Raw genomic sequence first — 13,433 nt, 5'->3', positions numbered from 1 at the left:
ATATATTTAAAAACAAGCATTTCTTTTCAGCTATTTTCAGTACTCTTTCCTAGGGTGTGTCATTTGCTGGAAGTAAAAACATCTTGATCAGCTGAAGAAGCAGAATGATTCTGCTTCTTTTCCGTGTTACTGGAATGTTTTCTGGGACTGCCAAAAATATCAGGATAACTTTGGGTAAAATCCAAAGATAAAATTTTTATGTAACTTCTTTCCATTTTGGTATGTGGTACTCAATGTAGTAATTAAAACCCATTTTATCAATTATATTATGAATGTTTTGTAATTACAGTGAATCCTCGTATTATTTCATCCTATGAAATGTTTATTATTTTCTATCTCCTATTAATAAAAAAAAGTATTGGGCTTCCTTGGTGGTGCAGTGGTTGAGAATCTGCCTGCCAATGCAGGGGACAAGGGTTCGAGCCCTGGCCTGGGAAGATCCCACATGCCGCAGAGCAACTAGGCCTGTGAGCCACAACTACTGAGCCTGCGCATCTGGAGCCTGTGCTCCGTAACAAGAGAGGCCGTGATAGTGAGAGGCCCACGCACCGCGATGAAGAGTGGCCCCTGCTTGCCGCAACTAGAGAAAGCCCTCGCACAGAAACGAAGACCCAACACAGCCAAATAAATAAATAAATAAATAAATAATAATTTTTAAAAAAGTATATGAAATAACTGCTAGTCCCACCAGTTATTACCAGTATAAACCATTCTCTTTATTAAAAGCATAGAAGAAGTAAGATCATGATTCTTCTTATAAAAGGATTTATTTCCAAAGCCAACTATACTTCAGTAAAATGTAAAATAGATAAATAAATAAATAAGCAAAAAAAAAGGATTTCCAATAAATTTTACTTTTTGTGTTTAATGATTATTTATCAACATTTATAACATATTTAAGAATTTTTGATAAAGTGGGTACTAATAATAATTACAAAGGTAATGTTTTTTAATCTTGGAGCCTTATGACTTCAGAAAATGAGATAAATGTTAAGATTACATTTATACGCATATTTTGTTTTGGATAAACATGATAGGATAATCAAGAGAAGAGTTTCAATCATAAAGATATATTAGGACAAAAGCTTGTGGAGGAAGTAGAATAGAAATATTATTCAAAGAGAAAAAGGGAAGATTTACATATTTTAATGTTTTGTTTTATTGAAGGTGAGTTGATTTACAATGTTGTGTTAGTTTCAGGTGTACAGCAATGTGATTCAGTTATACCTAAATATATATCTATTTTTTTCAGATTCTTTTCCCTTATAGGTTATTACAAAATATCGAATAGTTCCCTGTGCTATACAGTAGGTCCTTGTTGGTTATCTATTTTATATATAGTAGTGTGTATATGTTAATCCCAAACTCCTAACTCATCCCTCCTCCCCTTCCCCATATTCTTTAACAAGTTAAAGAGCTTGTTTATGTATGTTTTAAATGGTTGTTGGTAATAGTATAAAATTATTATAGTTTTATATCTTATTGAATACTTTTAAAAGCAAGACATGACAGTTTTATTTTTAAATGTCAAATTTTACAATACACTGGAAATTACATTCTTTGCAACTCTTTCAACTTATAATGAACATTTTTAGATGGTAATTTTAAAATGTATGAACAAATACACAGTTTCTCAAAATTCTTTAGGGGAATAAGTGAACAAAATATTTGAAAGCCAGTGCCGTAAAAAGTCCTATGTGTCCCTTCTCAATGAATTACCATCTCACAAAGGTGACAATTATTTGAATTTTATATTAAGTATGTACTTGCTTCTTTTTGTAACTTTGACATGTATGTATATATCCCTAAGCATAATTGTTAGGTTTAGCTGGTTTTGACCTCTGTACAAGAATTCCCCATTCCTTGTGGGTTTTTTTAACACTCAAAAGGTTTTTGCAATTCATCCATATAGGGATGTGGTTAAAATACCTTAATCATTTTCACCGCTGTGTGGTATTCCTTTATATAAACTATATCACAATTTAACAATTAGTTAACAATTAATTATCACAAATTAACAATTTAACCATTAGCAGTGGTTAAGAATCCGCCTGCCAATGCAGAGGACATGGGTTCGAGCCCTGGTCCAGGAAGATCCCACATGCCACGGAGCAACTAAGCCTGTGCACCACAACTACTGAGCCTGCGCTCTAGGGCCCATGAGCCACAACTGCTGAAGCCCGCATGCCATAACTACTGAGCCCAGGTGCCTAGAGCCCATGCTCCACAACACAAGAAGCCACTGCAATGAGAAGCCCGCACGCCACAACTAGAGAAAGCCCACGCACAGCAACGAAGACCCAAAGCAGCCAAAAATAAATTAATTAATAAATTAATTAAAAATTATCTGGTTCGTTTGATATCTGGAAACAATGGATTCCAGATTTTTGCTTTTAAAAACACCAACATAGGGCTTCCCTGGTGGCACAGTGGTTGAGAATCTGCCTGCCAATGCAGGGGACACGGGTTTGAGCCCTGGTCTGGGAAGATCCCACATGCCGCGGAGCGACTAGGCCCGTGAGCCACAATTACTGAGCCTGTGCTTCGCAACAAGAGAGGCCGCGATAGTGAGAGGCCCGCTCACCGCGATGAAGAGTGGCCCCCACTTGCCGCAACTAGAGAAAGCCCTCGCACAGAAACGAAGACCCAACACAGCCATAAATAAATAAATAAATAAATAAATAAATAAATAAATAAATAAAAATTTAAAATACCAAAAAAAACAAAAAACCACTAACATAAAACCATAACAATGCTGATATAAATATTCTCAACCCCTCGTAAACATAGATAAGAATTTCTTTGTAGTATAGATTTAGGAGTGAATATTGCTGGATCATAAGCTAAATGCACATTCAACATTGCAAGATGAGACCAAATTGTTTCCCAAAGTGGTTGTACCAAGCTGCCCTCCCCCCAGCAGTGTATGAAACTCCCAGTGTTCCACATCCTCACTCACACTTGGTATTTTTTTATCTTTATTGGAGTAAAATTGCTTTACAGTGCTGTGTTAGTTTCTGCTGTATAACAAAGTGAATCAGCTATATGCATACATATATCCCCATATCCCTCCCCCTTGTGCCTCCCTCCCACCCTCCCTATCCCACCCCCTAGGTCGTCAAAAAGCACCAAGCTGATCTCCCCGTGCTATGCGGCTGTTTCCCACTAGCTATTTATTTTACATTTGGTAGTGTATATATGTCCGTGCTACTCTCTCACTTCGTCTCAGCTTCCCCTTCCCCCTACCCCGTGTCCTCAAGGCCGTTCTCTATGTCTGCGTCTTTATTCCTGCCCTGCCATTAGGTTCATCAGTACCTTTTTTTTAGATTCCATATGTATGCGTTAGCATATGGTATTTGTTTTTCTCTTTCTTACTTCATTCGGTATGACAGACTCTAGATCCATCCACCTCATTACAAATAACTCAGTTTTGTTCCTTTTTATGGTTGAGTAATATTCCATTGTATATATGTGCCGCATCTTCGCTCAACATCACTAATCATTAGAGAAATACAAATCAAAACCACAATGAGGTATATCACCTCACACCATTCAGAATGGCCATCATCAAAAAATCTACAAAAAATACATGCTGGAGAGGGTGTGAAGAAAAGGGAACTCTCCTGCACTGTTGGTGGGAATGTAAATTGATACAGTCACTATGGAGAACAGTATGGAGGTTCCTTAAAAAGCTAAAAAAAAAAAAAAAAAACTAGAAACACACTTGGTATTGACAGCCTTTTAAGTTTTTGTCAGACTGGTGAAGGTTAGGTCCTTTTATTATTTTTTCTTATTAGTAATGAAGTTTAGCATCTTTCTATTTGTCTAGGGACAATTCATGTGTCCTCTTCTCTGAAATATCTATTCATGCTTTTTGCCAATCTTTCTATAATTTGTTTTGTGTTTTATCTATTTCTGTTTTATTTTTAGGAGTATTTTATATGTTCTGGATAGCAGTACTAAACATGTTTCAGTCATAATTATTGCAAATATCTTCTCCCAGGCTGTAGCCTGTGTTTCACTCTTTTCATGGTGTTTTTAAGTAAATGATCTTAATTTAAATTTAGTCACATATTCAACCTTTTTCTTTATTGTTGCATCTTATTTAAGAAATCTATCTTACCCATAATTCACAGATAAGCTTATTTTCTATTATCTCCTAAATTTTTAATTAATAGATTTTTTAAGAGCAGTTTTAGGTTGACAGAAAAATTGATTGGAAAGTACAAAGAGTTACCACAAACCCCTCTCTTCCCACCCCACCAGTTTTCTCTATTATTTACATCTTGCATTAGTGTGATACATTTGTTACAATTAATGAACAAATACTGACACGTTATTATTATTGGGAGTCCATAGTTCACCTTAGAGTTCACTCTTTGTGTTGTACATTTTATATGTTTTGAAATATGTATAATGATATGTATCCATCACTACTGTATCAAACAATATGGTTTTCCTGCTCTCAATATATTCAAACAATATGGTTTCACTGCTCTCAATATATTCTGTGCTCCACCTATTTATCCTTCCCTCCCGCATCTCCACCTCTGTAGATTTGCCTTCTCCAGAATGTCATATAGTTGAGATCCCACAGTTTGTAGTCTTTTCAGATTGGTTCTTTTCATTTAACAACATGCTTTTAAATTTCCTCCCTGTTTTTTCATGGCTTGACAACTCATTTCTTTTCATCACTGTGTAATATTCCAATGCATGGATGCACCACAGTTGTTTATCCATTTACCTACTGAAAGACATCTTGGTTGACTAAAGCTTTTTAAAATTTTGTTTTATACTTAAGTCTCATCTAGGATTAATTCTTGGGTATGATGTGAGATAGAATTCAGGTTTCATTTTTTACATATGGATTATTAGATGTTTCAGAAACTTTTATCAACCTGTTCCTATTTTTCCCACCGATCCAGCTCTGTCATATATCAAATTCTCTTTTTTGTGCTGATCTGTTTCTAAGGTCACTATTTTATTCCACTGGTCTCTGTGTCTACTCTGGGCCAATACCACAATGTCATAATTACAGTTGATGTATTAAAGCCTTGGTACCTGGTATGATGTGTTCCACCACATAGTTCTTCAGGAGCATCTTGACAATCTGGGACCTTCTTCTTCCATATAAATTTTAGAACCAGCTTGTTAGTTTCATGAAAAACTCTTGGGTTTTGACTGGAATTGTATTGAATTTCTTTCTCAATTTGTGGAGAAATTCTCATTTGTGGAGAACTGAAATCTTTATGATATATAGAATCTTGTGCTCTATGAGTATTGTATTTCTCTCAATTTATTCAGATCTTGATATTTTCAATAAAGTTTTATTGAAATACCTTGATCATTTTTATTAGATTTGTTCAAGGTACTTTATATTTTCTTTTGCACTTGTAAATGTTCTCTCATTTTTTTATTTAATTTATTTGTTTTTTATTTTTGGCTGTGTTGGGTCTTCGTTTCTGTGCGAGGGCTTTCTCTAGTTGTGGCAAGTGGAGGCCACTCTTCATCGCGGTGCGCAGGCCTCTCACTGTCGCGGCCTCTCTTGTTGCAGAGCACAGGCTCCAGACACACAGGCTCAGTAGTTGTGGCTCATGGGACCAGTTGCTCTGCGGCATGTGGGATCTTCCCAGACCAGGGTTCGAACCCATGTCCCCTGCATTGGCAGGCGGATTCTTAACCACTGCGCCACCAGGGAAGCCCTCTTTTTTTTTTTACACTACATATTCTGTTTGCTGCAATTTACTTTTGTAATTGATCTATCATCTTATATATAGCAACCTTTTAAAATTTTTATTCATTTTATTTATTTGTATATAGATCCAATTTTTCTAAGTAGAAAATCATATCTTCTTTTAAAAGTTACAGTTTATGTCCTCCTCTCTAATCTTTATATTTTTATTTCTTTTTTTTTTTTTTTTTATCCTATTGAGCTGGCTAGAACCTCCAGTACTTTCATATGGAATCTGAGAAGACATAGTACTTCTCCTTGAAGTGCTTTACTGGGGGAAGTAAACTCATCAATATGATACATCGTGACAGGACATAGGAATAGTTTGTATAAATTATATGGAAATTGAGTACGGCTACATTTAATTCCTCCCTAGAAGACAGAGGTCAGGTCCCACTATGTATTGGGTTGGCCAAAAAGTTCATTCGGGCGACGTGTTACAGAAAAACCTGAACAAACTTTTTGGCCCATGCAATACTTATCATTGTAGCTTAGACATATACGTTAATATTTTGCTAACTGAAGTCAATTATATAATCATTCACAGAGTCTTAAGACAGGTAGAACATTGTTTTTGAAATGAGAAGATAGATTTAAAAAAACAATTATTTTATTCATACATGTACTGAACATATAACACCCTTACCTAACATTGTCCCCGACCATACAGTATACTGATGCACAGACAAACACAGTCTGCTCTCAGTTATTAACTGGGGAAGGGGGAGGGACTCTGTTTAAACAGTGAAACATTTTTGTGTCAGTTTGTTCTTCCAAGAAAATAACAAATACATGGGGCTCATATGTAACCCATGACAGTCACTGTGGAAAAAGCATATTGGTTAAAAATTTTGCTCATATTGAGTTAAAATCTGCTGTCCCAAAACTCTTAACCACTATTCCTAGTTCTGCCAAATGAAATAAAAAATATTTTCTTCCAATTGACAGGGGTCAAAATCTGTGAAAAGAGCTTTTTTTTTTTTTTCTCTTCTAAGCCTTCCTTTCCATTGGCTAAACTAGTCCTTCAATAACGGTGTGATTTTAAGATCCCATACTATTTTAGTTACCCCCCTCCTGAGAAACTATTGTATGTCCCTGTCTCTCTTAAAAACCATTACACAAAACTGAAAATAATTTTCCAAGAAAGAAATCACCAGTGCATTGTAGATGGAGACTATATCATCGCTGTTTCTAGAAGTTAAAAATATCCCTGCCATATAGAAGTAAATTTACATTACTTCTTTTGGCCCCTCAGTATAGAACTCAGACCTACTGTCATCTATTTCAAGAAAACAATTTTAAATTAATATGAATAAGAATTTCTCCTAAGAGCCTCTTCCATACAAATAACTATTAGGCCATGTCTCCCCAATCCTATCCTTATCTATTAGCTTTTGATCACATTTTCATTGTTTCTTTTAGTTGTAAATGACAGAAATCCCATTTCAAGCATCCTTAGGCAATTAAAAAACAAAACAAAAAACAGGGTGATGATTTATTGGCTAACAAAGTGATTAGTCAAATAACTGAAAAGTCCAAGTGTATTCACACTTCAGACACATCTAGATCCCGGGTCTCAGTGTTTTCAGGATTGGTCTTTTGCCATCTCTGGATTTTGTTTTCCTCTATGATGTTCCATTATTATGCAATACTCCCCTTAAAATGGCAAGACGGCTGCCTGCAGTTCCAGGCTAGTGTCCTATCCTCTCAGTAACCAGAGGATGCTGTCCTGCCAACGGGAATCCCAGGATTGAGTCTCATTGGCTCTGGATGGGTCACATGCCCATCTCTGAACCAAATAAAGAATGTACAACTCTGACTGGTCAGGCCTGTGTTACATGCCCATCTGTGGAGCTGGAGACTGAATTAGCACAACTCAACCTTTTAACTGAAAGTGGGGGAAGAGTAATTTTCTAAGAAAAAAAATAGGGTTCTGTTACCAAAAGAAGGAGGAGTGGATTTCAGGCTTTCAATAGAAACAAATGTCCACTTTAGCTTTAAAGTTCAGATATATTTATCTCTATTAAATTGAACCCATATTTCTATATTCTAATGTTGATGTCTTCACTAGCTAGCTGCATGCTTTTGGTTTAATAATTTAATCCCTTTGATTTAGTTAACTCATTGTAAAATTAAGGCGAGAAGGAGGTGAAATAATCACTAAAGCTATTTCCACTTTTAATTCCCTCATTTCATGGTATATATGTTAAGTAAATGGAGGAAATTAGGACTTTAAAATGTATTCTCAAATGTGAAATTCTGCCATTTGTAGCAATGTGGATGGACCTAGAGAATATTATGATGAGTGAAATAAGTCAGACAGACAAATACTGTATATTATCACTTATATGTAGAGTCTTAAATATAATGCAAACGAATGTATATAACCAAACAGAAACAAACTCACAGATATAGGAAACAAACTAGTGGTTACCAGTGGGGAGAGGGAAGGGGGAGGGGTAAATTAGGGTATGGGATTAAGAGATACAAACTACCATGTATAAAATAGATAAGCAGACTTACATTCTTCAAGATGGCGGAGTAGAAGGACGTGCTCTCACTCCCTCTTGCCAGAGCACCAGAATCACAACTAACTGCTGAACAATCATTGACAGGAAGACACTGGAACTCACCAAAAAATACTCCGCATCCAAAGACAAAGGAGAAGCCACAATGAGGCGGTAGGAGGGGCGCAATCACAATAAAATCAAATCCCATAACTGCTGGGTGGGTGACTCACAAACTGGAGAACACTTATGCCACAGAAGTCCACCCACTGGAGTGAAGGTTCTGAGCCCCACGTAAGGCTTCCCAATCTGGGGGTCCGGCAATGGGAGGAGGAATTCCTAGAGAATCAGACTTTGAAGGCTAGTGGGATTTGATTACAGGACTTCGACAGGACTGGGGGAAACAGAGACTCCACTCTTGGAGGGCACACACAAAGTGGTGTGTGCATCAGGACCCAGGGGAAGGAGCAGTGACCCCATAGGAGACTGAACCAGACCTACCTGCTAGTGTTGGAAGGTCTCCTGCAGAGGCAGGGGGTGGCTGTGTCTCACCGTGAGGACAAAGACACTGGCAGCAGGTTCTGGGAAGTACTCCTTGGAGTGAGCCCTCCCACAGTCTGCCATTAGCCCCACCAAAGAGCCCCGGTAGGCTCCAGTGTTGGGTCACCTCAGGCCAAACAACCAACAGGGAGGGAACCCAGCCCCACCCATCAACAGACAAGCGGATTAAAGTTTTACTGAGCTCTGCCCACCAGAGCAACAGCCAGCTCTACCCACCACCAGTCCCTCCCATCAGGAAGCTTGCACAAGTCTCTTAGATAGCCTCATCCACCAGAGGGCAGACAGCAGAAGCAAGAAGAACTACAATTCTGCAGCCTGTGGGAGGAAAACCACATTCACAGAAAGACAGACAAGACGAAAAGGCAGAGGGCTATGTACCAGATGAAGGAACAAGATAAAACCCCAGAAAAACAACTAAATGAAGGGGAAATAGGCAATCTTCCAGAAAAAGAATTCAGAATAATGATAGTGAAGATGATCCAGGACCTCAGAAAAAGAATGGAGGCAAAGATCGAGAAGATGCAAGAAATGTTTAACAAAGACCTAGAAGAATTAAAGAACAAACAAACAGAGATCAACAATACAATAACTGAACTGAAAACTACACTAGAAGGAATCAATAGCAGAATAACTGAGGCAGAAGAATGGATAAGTGACCTGGAAGACAGAATGGTGGAATTCACGGCTGCAGAACAGAATAAAGAAAAAAGAATGAAAAGAAATGAAGACAGCCTAAGAGACCTCTGGGACAACATTAAATGCAACAACATTCGCATTATAGGGGTCCCAGAAGGAGAAGAGAGAGAGAAAGGACCACAGAAAATATTTGAAGAAATTATAGTCAAAAACTTCCTTAACATGGGAAAGGAAATAGCCACCCAAGTCCAGGAAGCGCAGAAAGTCCCATACAGGATAACCCCAAGGAGAAACACGCCAAGACACATAGTAATCAATTGGCAAAAATTAAAGACAAAGAAAAATTATTGAAAGCAGCAAGGGAAAAATGACAAATAACATACAAGGGAACTCCCATAAGGTTAACAGCTGATTTCTCAGAAGAAACTCTACAGGCCAGAAGGGAGTGGCATGATATACCTAAAGTGATGAGAGGGAAGAACCTACAACCAAGATTACTCTACCCGGCAAGGATCTCATTCAGATTCGATGGAGAAATCAAAAGCTTTACCTACATGCAAAAGCTAAGAGAATTCAGCACCAGCAAACCAGCTCTACAACAAATGCTAAAGGAACTTCTCTAAGTGGGAAACACAAGAGAAGAAAAGGACCTACAAAAACAAACCCAAAACAATTAAGAAAATGGTCATAGGAACATACATATCGATAATTACCTTAAATGTAAATGGATTAAATGCTCCAACCAAAAGACACAGGCTTGCTGAATGGATACAAAAACAAGACCCATCTATATGCTGTCTGCAAGAGACCCACTTCAGACCTAGGGACACATTCAGACTGAAAGTGAGGGGATGGAAAAAGATATTCCCTGCAAATGGAAATCAAAAGAAAGCTGGAGTAGCAATACTCATATCAGAAAAAATAGACTTTAAAATAAAGAATGCTACAAGAGACAAGGAAGGACACTACATAATGATCAAGGGATCAATCTAAGAAGAAGATATAACAATTGTAAATATCTATGCACCCAACATAGGAGCACCTCAATACATAAGGCAACTGCTAACAGCTATAAAAGAGGAAATCGACAGTAACACAATAATAGTGGGGGACTTTAACACATCACTTACACCAATGGACAGATCATCCAAAATGAAAATAAATAAGGAAACAGAAGCTTTAAATGACACAATAGACCAGATAGATTTAGTTGATATTTATAGGACATTCCATCCAAAAACAGCAGATTACACTTTCTTCTCAAGTGCACAGGGAACATTCTGCAGGATAGATCACATCTTGGGTCACAAATCAAGCCTCAGTAAATTTAAGAAAATTGACATCATATCAAGCATCTTTTCTGACCACATGTTATGAGATTAGAAATGAATTACAGGGAAAAAAACGTAAAAAACACAAACACATGGAGGCTAAACAATACGTTACTAAATAACCAAGAGATCACTGAAGAAATCAAAGAGGAAATCAGAAAATACCTAGAGACAAATGACAATGAAAACACCACGATCCAAAACCTATGGGATGCAGCAAAAGCAGTTCTAAGAGGGAAGTTTATAGCTATACAAGCCTACCTCAAGAAACAAGAAAAATCTCAAACAATCTAACCTTACACCCAAAAAAACTAGAGAAAGAAGAACAAAAAAAACCCAAAGTTAGCAGAAGGAAAGAAATCATAGAGATCAGAGCAGAAATAAATGAAATAGAAACAAAGAAAACAATAGCAAAGATCAATAAAACTAAAAGCTGGTTCTTTGAGAAGATAAACAAAATTGAGAAACCATTGGCCAGATTCATCAAGAAAAAGAGGGCGAGGACTCAAATAAATAAAATTAGAAATGAAAAAGGAGAAGTTACAACAGACACCACAGAAATACAAAGCATCCCAAGAGATTACTACAAGCAACGCTATGCCAATAAAATGGACCACATGGGAGAAATGGACAAATTCTTATAAAGGTAAAACCTTCCAAGACTGAACCAGGAAGAAATAGAAAATATGAACAGACCAATCACAAGTAATGAAATTGAAACTGGGATTAAAAATCTTCCAACAAAAGTCCAGGACCAGATGGCTTCACAGATGAATTCTATCAAACATTTAGAGAAGAGCTAACACCCATCCATCTCAAACTCTTCCAAAAAATTGCAGAGGAAGGAACACTCCCAAACTCATTCTTTGAGGCCACCATCACCCTGATACCGAAACCAGACACAGATACTATAAAAAAAGAAAACTACAGAACAATATCACTGATGAATATAGATGCAAAAACCCTCAACAAATACTAGCAAATAGAATCCAACAGCACATTAAAAGGATCATACACCATGATCAAGTGGGATTTATCCCAGGGATGCAAGGATTCTTCAGTATGTGCAAATCAGTCAATGTGATACACCATATTAACAAACTGAAGAATAAAAACCATATGATCATCTCAATAGATGCAGAAAAAGCTTTTGACAAAATTCAACACCCATTTATGATAAAAACTCTCCAGAAAGTGGGCATTGAGGGAACCTACCTCAACATAATAAAGGCCATATATGACAAACCCACAGAAAACATCATTCTCAATGGTGAAAAACTGAAAGCATTTCCTCTAAGATCAGGAAGAAGAGAAGGATGTCCACTCTCACCACTATCATTCAACATAGTTTTGGAAGTCCTAGCCACGGCAATCAGAGAAGACAAAGAAATAAAAGGAATACAAATTGGAAAAGAAGAAGTAAAACTGTCACTGTTTGCAGATGACACGATACTATACATAGAGAATCCTAAAGTTGCCACCAGAAAACTACTAGAGCTAATCAATGAATTTGGTAAAGTTGCAGGATACAAAATTAATGCACAGAAATCTCTCGCATCCCTATACAGTAATGATGAAAAATGTGAAAGAGAAATTAAGGAAACACTCCCATTTACCATTGCAACAAAAAGAATAAAATACCTAGGAATAAACCTACCTAGGGAGACAAAAGACCTGTAGGCAGAAAACTATAAGACACTGATGAAAGAAATTAAAGATAATACCAACAGATGGAGAGATATACCATGTTCTTGGATTGGAAGAATCAATATTGTGAAAATGACTATACTACCCAAAGCACTCTACAGATTCAATGCAATCCCTATCAAATTACCAATGGCATTTTTTATGGAACTAGAACAAAAAATCTTAAAATTTGTATGGAGACACAAAAGACCCCAAATAGCCAAAGCGGTCTTGAGGGAAAAAAAACGGAGCTGGAGGAATCAGGCTCCTGGACTTCAGACTATACTACAAAGCTACAGTAATCAATACAATATGGTACTGGAACAAAAACAGAAATACAGATCAGTGGAACAGGATAGAAAGCCAAAGGCTAGAGATAAACCCATGCACCTATGGTCAACTAATCTATGACAAAGGAGGCAAGGATATACAATGGAGAAAAGACAGTCTTTTCAATAAGTGGTGCTGGGAGAACTGGGCAGCTACATGTAAAAGAATGAAATTAGAACACTCCCTAACAGCATACACAAAAATAAACTCAAAATGGATTAGAGACCTAAATGTAAGACCAGACACTATAAAACTCTTAGAGGAAAACATAGGAAGAATGCTCTTTGACATAAATCACAGCAAGATCTTTTTTGATCCACCTCCTAGAGTAATGGAAATAAAAACAAAAATAAGCAAATGGGACGTAATGAAACTTAAAAGCTTTTGCACAGCAAGGGAAACTACAGACAAGATGAAAAGACAACCCTCAGAATGGGAGAAAATATTTGCAAACAAATCAACAGACAAAGGATTTATCTCCAAAATATATAAACAGCTCATCCAGCTCAAATAGTAAAAAAACAAACAACCCAATCAAAAAATGGGCAGAAGACCTAAATAGACATTTCTCCAAAGAGGACATACAGAATGCGAAGAAGCACATGAAAAACTGCTCAACATCACTAATTATTAGAGAAATGCAAATCAAAA

This window comes from Balaenoptera borealis (assembly GCF_965194805.1).
Source record: "Balaenoptera borealis genome assembly, chromosome: 12".
NCBI lineage: Eukaryota > Metazoa > Chordata > Mammalia > Artiodactyla > Balaenopteridae > Balaenoptera > Balaenoptera borealis.
Note: the sequence above shows the minus strand (reverse complement) of the source record.